At 38.9% G+C, this 7,184-nt stretch overlaps 1 protein-coding gene and 1 long non-coding RNA gene across 2 annotated transcripts in view; one reads left to right on the top strand and one right to left on the bottom strand.

Moving 5' to 3' along the window:
- Positions 1-466: 466 nt before the first annotated feature.
- On the bottom strand, positions 467-7,184 carry LOC105554535. The gene is made up of 2 exons (XR_001008343.1): positions 6,827-7,184; positions 467-1,205 (listed from the first exon to the last, which is right to left on the bottom strand). It is a non-coding gene; the product is annotated as an uncharacterized LOC105554535 (long non-coding RNA).
- SMIM19 (small integral membrane protein 19) overlaps positions 7,074-7,184 on the top strand; it is an 11,028-nt gene continuing 10,917 nt past the window's right edge. Inside the window, exon 1 of the mRNA XM_012001046.1 lies at positions 7,074-7,111. The gene's annotated coding sequence lies outside the window, so the exon portion shown is untranslated. The remainder of the gene's footprint in view (positions 7,112-7,184) is intronic.

Raw genomic sequence — 7,184 nt, 5'->3', positions numbered from 1 at the left:
GGTGAAGCCTGGTCTCTACTAAATATCCCAGCTACTCGTGAGCCCAAGGCACGAGAATTACTTGTACCTGGGAGGCAGAGGTTGCAGTAAGCCATGACTGCATCATCACACTCCAACCAGTCTGGGAGACAGAATGAGACTCTGTCTATAAATAAATAAATAAAAAGGAAAGAAGAGGTAACACTGACATCAATATTGTTAAAAAAGAAGCTTAATGCAAGTTTAACACAATGGTTAAGAGACCTTGTAAATTTTCCATACATTTCTATTACCCATGTTTTTCTGATCTCCCAGAAAACTGAAAATAGAACACAGAGATTACCCTTCATTTTCACCTAGAATATGAGAACAACAAAACACTCAACAAGAACATATGATTAGTAAAGAATAATGCTGGAAAGAACAGAAATTGTTCTATTCTTGATCCTAGAAAATAACCTAGGGTAAAATGCAACTATACCAAAGGTCTATTTGTGAAGATATAATTTTTAAATTGAAAAAATATGGTAATCAGATCTTTAGTGCCAAAAATTATTCAAAAAAAAGTAGGCATATACCGAGGCTGGGAGTAGATAAAGGAAGGTGAAATTAAAGTCATATGGGTATGAACAAGCAGCAGCACATCACCATGAAAAAGCAATTCAGCACACCACACCCTTTAGGAATTATTCAATAAAAGCCAATTTCTGGGGACCAACATCCCAGTGAACTGTTCCTATTTGTTCTCCCACTGTTGGTACCTCCTGTGTTTCTGTCCATACAGAGTAAAACTCTGAGCCTAAGTAAATTATCAGCCATTGCAGTAGTGGAAAATAACTCAAATATTATACACAAAAGCGGATGGCTTAACAAAGATAATGTAAGAAACAACTAAAAAAACATGCTGGAGAACTGTCACTCATATTTTCAGAACTTTCTTCTTTAGCTGCTCAAAAATCCTCGATGGAATTGAAGGTCCTTCTATAATGTGCCTTTTCTTTGTTTTTTGACTATTCTTCCGTGAATATCTTCATGAGTCATTTGGCCAGGCAGTCCACTCACAGGCATCTGACACATTATTATTTAGTCCTGGAAATGGTTGCCGCGCCACAGGCTTTAGGCGGCTTCCTGTGGGAATAAGCCTGATGCACTGGTCTCTGCTGCAGATATGCTGAAACTAGGTTTATCTCTCACATTCAAAGATGGCACTGTTTCCAAGGAGATGCCTTTAAAAAAGAAAAGTTGAAAATCAACTAGATTAAAAAAAAAAAAAACTAATAATGCAGTGCAAATTTTCATACAATATTATATTTCAGCTAAGACTGAAAAATAATTCTAATAAGAAATTTTAATGTTTTACTTCAGTTTTAAGTATATAGTATTTTCAAAAAAACTTAAAAGGGCATCACAGGGTATACAATAAAAGTACTGCAAATAATTGACAAGCATGGTTTACAATCCACTGTAAGATGAACTACTGAATTGATGACTTGGTAAACTTCTTCCAGCCATAGGATTCTGAAACTGTATTATCTGGTGATTAAATCTTCGTACCACTGAACCAAATCTAGGCAAGTCATTTGTTTGCCCAGGTCTTCTTAAATATAAAATACAGTACTGGTTTTTCTTACGGGAGAAGAGGCACCAGAATCACTTAAGGATGTTTTAATACTGATATCCAGGGCCTGTGGCAGCAGCTCTACCAAATCTGCATCTCAAGGGTTAAGTGTTACTTTCAGGATAAATCCTGGGTCATTCTGCTGTACATTCCTAGTTAAAGAATAGATCATGTCCAGAATCTAGCTCTCCAACCCTAAAATTCATAACATGACGCTAGTAGAGATTTCATTAAATTATCCTAGCTTTGTAGGCTAAAAATAAATTCATCAGTGTATCACTCTCTCTTTCCCTAAAAGTTTTCCATTCAGGGAAGAGCCTGAAATGAAGATTAGGGCTAACGTGCAAATTGGATAAAAACTTCAATATAGATTATTTTAATTCAAGTTTTCCAAATTACTTCCTCAGATACTTAAACAGAACACAAGGTGTAGGTCAACATTCATTATCACAAGTTTCTTTTACGCAGGCCATCCCAAAATATGTAATGTTCTTCTTACGGGAGCATAACGAAAGCAGTACGTCATTTCATCACTGACTCAAATTCTGAAGCTACCCTCAAGATAAATGACATAACAGCCTTCCCAGTGGAAACAATCTGTGTAATACAGAATACTGTACCTGCAACGTGTATGTGTGTCCTCCCTGGCTGCTAACCAGGCTTGCAGCCCATGCTTCATTCAAGGGTACTTCCTCCTGATTCTTGGACAGCTGGTATGGTGATGTATATACTCCCCTATCTGTGGAGCCATTTAGATTCAGTGACCGTTGATGCCCAATGCCCCCCAAAATCATACTGTCAGCTCCCAACAAAAGGGAGACATACTGACGCTTTCAGAGAAATACCACTGTTCTTCATCTTGCTGATATTTGTAGGCCCTCATCTAATTCTAAACAGCTTCAAACTGACTTTATTCCAGGTGTGTCACCAAATCAACCACGCAATTTTACATTTTTTTCCACCACAGTATTACTTGGTTTGAAGAGACCTCCTGACCCCAACAGTGTTCTCTATTGCTCAATACAACCTGAAAAAGTGGATCAAGATTCTACAAAAAAGCTGGGCATGGTGGCTCACACCTGTAATCCCAGCACTTTAGGAGGCCAAGGTGGGTGGATCACCTGAGGTCAGGAGTTTGAGACCAGCCTGGCCAACATGGTGAAACCCTGTCTTCTATTAAAAATACAAAAATTAGCTGGTGTGGTGGCAAGTGCCTACAATCACAACTACTCAGAAGGCTGAGGCAGGAGAATCACTTGAACCCGGGAGGCGGAGGCTGCAGTGAGGCGAGATGGTGCTGCTGCACTCCGGCCTGGGCGACAAAGCCAGATCCTGTCTAAAAAAAAATAAATTATACAAAAAGGCCAGGCACAATGGCTCACTGACATACCCAGCATTTTAGGACGCTGAGGAGGAGGGTTGTTTGAGCCCAGGAGTTCAAGACTGGCTTGGGCAGTATAGTGAGACCTCATCTCTACACAAAGTTTAAAAATTAGTTGAGCACAGTGGTGCGTGCTTGTAGCCCCAGCTACTCTGGAGGCTGAGGTGGGAGGATTGCTTGAGGCAGAGGCTGCAGTGAGATCACACTACTGCACTCTAACCCGGACGACAGAGTGAGAACCTGTCTCAAAAAAAAAAAAAATTTTTTTTTCACAAAAAGACAAAGCAAATGGACAGAAGTGTATGGGAAACCTTTAGTAACACCCACATTAAGGTAAATTACTACCGCTAGGGCATCAAATCTGGTAAGCGTTTAAAAAAAGAAATGCAGTAAGATATCCAGTGTCATTCAATATTATTTTATTTGGCATAAGTTTTTTGATACTAAATTAGTAACAAGCAGTCATTGTCCTATGTCCTAGTGAATCACTGTTCTAGAATTCAGCATCTATAAAGAATTATAATCCTCAGCTTTGAGATTCAAACTTCAGTTTCTCTCCCCCATCTTTAGTCATTTCAATATATAATGTCCCCTTAACCATTCCATTATCAATGTCCTCTCTATAGAAAATCCAGCATTCCTTCTGCAGTTTAGAGACACTGCAATCTCTTACGCTACTTTGAAATTTTTAAAAGAGCATCCTTACAGCTGCAAAAGTAGTGCTTAGATCTCCCTTCGAAGTATAAAGTAAATATCCCCAGAGAAACCACACTGCCTCTGGAGCCAGACTGCCTCCTTATGATTTCCGGTACTATCTTGAGCAAGAAACTTAATTACTTTGCTGTGTCTCCATTTCTTCCTCTGAAAAATGAGGAAATAATTGTACCTACTTCAAAGGATTGTTGTGAGGTTCACATTTTAAGCACAACATAAGTATTAACTCTTATTTAGCTCCAAATTCTAGTACTGTTTCACATGTGTACACTAGGTTTGCCTAACTAAAATATTACCTACCATTCTGAATATCTTTGATGTTTCCCCACAGTAATATTCGTTTAATAGGTAAATATAAACCCACTCTCTCTATATATAAAATATATATTACATCTATTCTATATAATATTATTACATATATAATATATAATAGATGTAATATATATTATATAAAATAGATGTAATAATATTATATTATATGTAATATATATTATCTATTATAGATGTAATATATATTATCTATTATAGATGTAATATATAATATTATATATTATACCGGATACCAAGGCAATTCTCAAAAATAGGACATCCCATAGCATTGAAGAGCTTATATTTTGGGTGAGGAAACAAAATACATGAAACACTCATGTATCAATATAAAGCTATAAAAGATTAACTGTCACAGAGTGTGGTATACACAGTAAATGTTCAAAGAGTCATTGTGGGCTGCAGATTGCAGAGAAAGTGAGGCTGGAGTGGCCCTGCACCTAAAGGCAGGTGGGATCTTCACTAGTGGAAAGTGGAACGTGCTCATTCTACAAAGGTTTACGTAGCACTGTTTGCCAGGTTCTGTTCTAGGCCCCAGGGAAAAGACAATGAGTGAAACAGAAGAAGTCCCTGCATTCAGGGAGCTTAAAGGGCACTCCATCTGAGAGCCAAATTTTGAAGGAATGAGAAAGGCTTGTCTTCCTGTCATAGGAAACACATCATTTAAACGCCTTATGAACAGGAGCCAATGCTGTTATTACACTCACTATGGCTTTCCAACAGTGACAACCATACAGAAATTCCAAAATTTTTTCATGTACTGTAATATACTGTATTCTAAATCAGTGCCATCTTTAAAAAGCACATAGGCCGGGCACAGTGGCTCACACCTGTAATCCCAGCACTTTGGGAGGCTGAGGCGGGCGGATCATGAGGTCAGGAGATCGAGACCATCCTGGCTAACACGATGAAACCCCATCTCCAGTCACAAATTCACTCCAAAAGAAAACATGTACATCTTTTTCATTCTAAGATCCTTCCATTGATGACAACTCTCAACTCCTCCCCTCCCCAAAGAAAATGACTTTAAGTAAAGAAACCCTTTTGTAAATACTGACTAGCAAAGCATTCTTAATCTTTTCCTCTTCCCAAAGACAGACCACCAGAATCTTCTGATAGCTAAGTTCCACGTGCTTTTTAATCACAAAGAAGACACACATCCAACTCTCCAGTCCTTTCAACTCCCAAGAAAATGTGAACTGTTAAGTTAAACCCTACGCTCATCTCAGAATCATTGTTAATTGGAACTGTTATGCCTACACAAATCATTAAATTCTATCTTCAAAATAAAATTAAGGAAGCCAAAACTATTCAATTAAATCCAATCAAAAACTTACTATTAATGCACAAAGTAATGGACTCAATACTAAGCATATATTCAAGACATTTAAAGGCAAACCAAAAACTTAAGACACACAAATCTTTCACAACTACCTACAATGTAAATAACATCCTTAACATTCAAATGCCCAGTAAAACTGCGCTAGACTCATCAACAAATAGCCAGTCCACTGTTTTTTGTTTTTTTTTTTAGTTTGGTATTAGAAAATTAGTCTTGTTTCACTATGTTTGTTTACCCTTAATTAGGAATGTCACTTAGAAATTAAATATGGAAAGAGGGGGCCATTTAACAAAGGACCATTAGGGCTTTCTCAATATTTACCTTTTTCCAATGTCCTAGCATAGCCTGTTCACTGGGCGACAATGTTATATAGTGGAGACTTTGATAAATAAGAGACACAGGGCTTTGGAAACTATTCAGCACCTAAATAAAGGGACTAATTGTACTTTTATGAATTTTTAAAGCCATATTCCAACTTGAAACAACACATTAATTTACTCTATGGGTAACATTTTATATTGCCAACACTCTTATTTTACAAAAGCAGAAACAAGTATTTAATGTACACGTTTGCTGGGAGCGGTGGCTGTGGCTCACGCCTGTAATCCCAGCATTTTGGGAGGCCAAGGCAGGCGGATCACCTGAGGTCTGGAGTTCGAGACCAGCCTAGCCAACATGGTGAAACCCCGTCTTCACTAAAAATATAAAACTTAGCTGGGCGTGGTGGCAGGCGCCTGTAATCCCAGCTACCTGGGAGGCTAAGGCAGGAGAATCGCTTGAACCCGGGAGGCGGAGGTCGCAGTGAGTAAAGATAGTGCCATTGAACTCCAGCCTGGACAACAAAAGCAAAACCCCGTTTCAAAAAAACAAAACAATAACAATAATGTACACGTTTCACATGTGGACACACTGAAATCAAACTCATGTATTCAAATCTTTTGAGATTAAGTGACATAAAGCATGCACACCATTTGGCACAGGCCACGCAAACAATCAGTACTCAACATCACCTGTTATTTTCCTAATTTTCCAACTTTAGAGTCAAACTAAATGTTATACAACTATATATATATGATTATATATACACTATATATAAATACCGTAAATTAAGCTAGTATGTTATTGCGTAAACTAATGGTCTTACCCTAGACAAAAGTGAGTTTAATTGTAACAGATGAAACAAAGAATAGAAAACTTAAGTGTTCAATGTTAGCTCTCATCTCTGCAGGGTTTCCTGTGACTTATAATTACCAGTCAGCTGGTCCTAGAGAACTTGCTCAAAATGTATAAACACGACCTACGTGGACCAGTGGCCATTTATTTGCAAGGTGGCACCAACCACTGACATCTGATCACTTCCATACTGATGCTGAAATCCTATGCAAATTCATTACCTATGTCAAGCTGGGAAACACTTCTGTCAAGTCACCACACAATTAAATAAAAATAGCCAAAAGGCACTTACACTGACAATGCTATAGCATCCTGGCCAAATCCAGTTTTGAAAACACTACGGTGTCAGCCACGCACCATTTAGGACGGGGAGAATGGAAAGCCAGTTTGGAGAACAGACGCTTTCTTAAGAGTACACGTGAATATGAAAAGGGACTCTATGCCCTCAAGACCAAAAAAGAAATCCTCTGCGCTGCCCAGCTTCATCGCGCCAGGTGGGACAACATACACGACCCCTCCCCCTCCGAGTCCCGCCCCACGCGCGCACAGCGGAGCAGGAGGCGCCCGGCATTCGCAGGTAATCCCGGGTCCCTGACACTTCCGTCGAGTTTTCGCAAAGGCGCCGCACGGCAAGCGACGGCCAGGTCCAC

Source organism: Mandrillus leucophaeus, unplaced genomic scaffold, assembly GCF_000951045.1.
Source record: "Mandrillus leucophaeus isolate KB7577 unplaced genomic scaffold, Mleu.le_1.0 Scaffold649, whole genome shotgun sequence".
Lineage (NCBI taxonomy): Eukaryota > Metazoa > Chordata > Mammalia > Primates > Cercopithecidae > Mandrillus > Mandrillus leucophaeus.
This window is presented reverse-complemented; position numbering and strand designations above follow the sequence as displayed.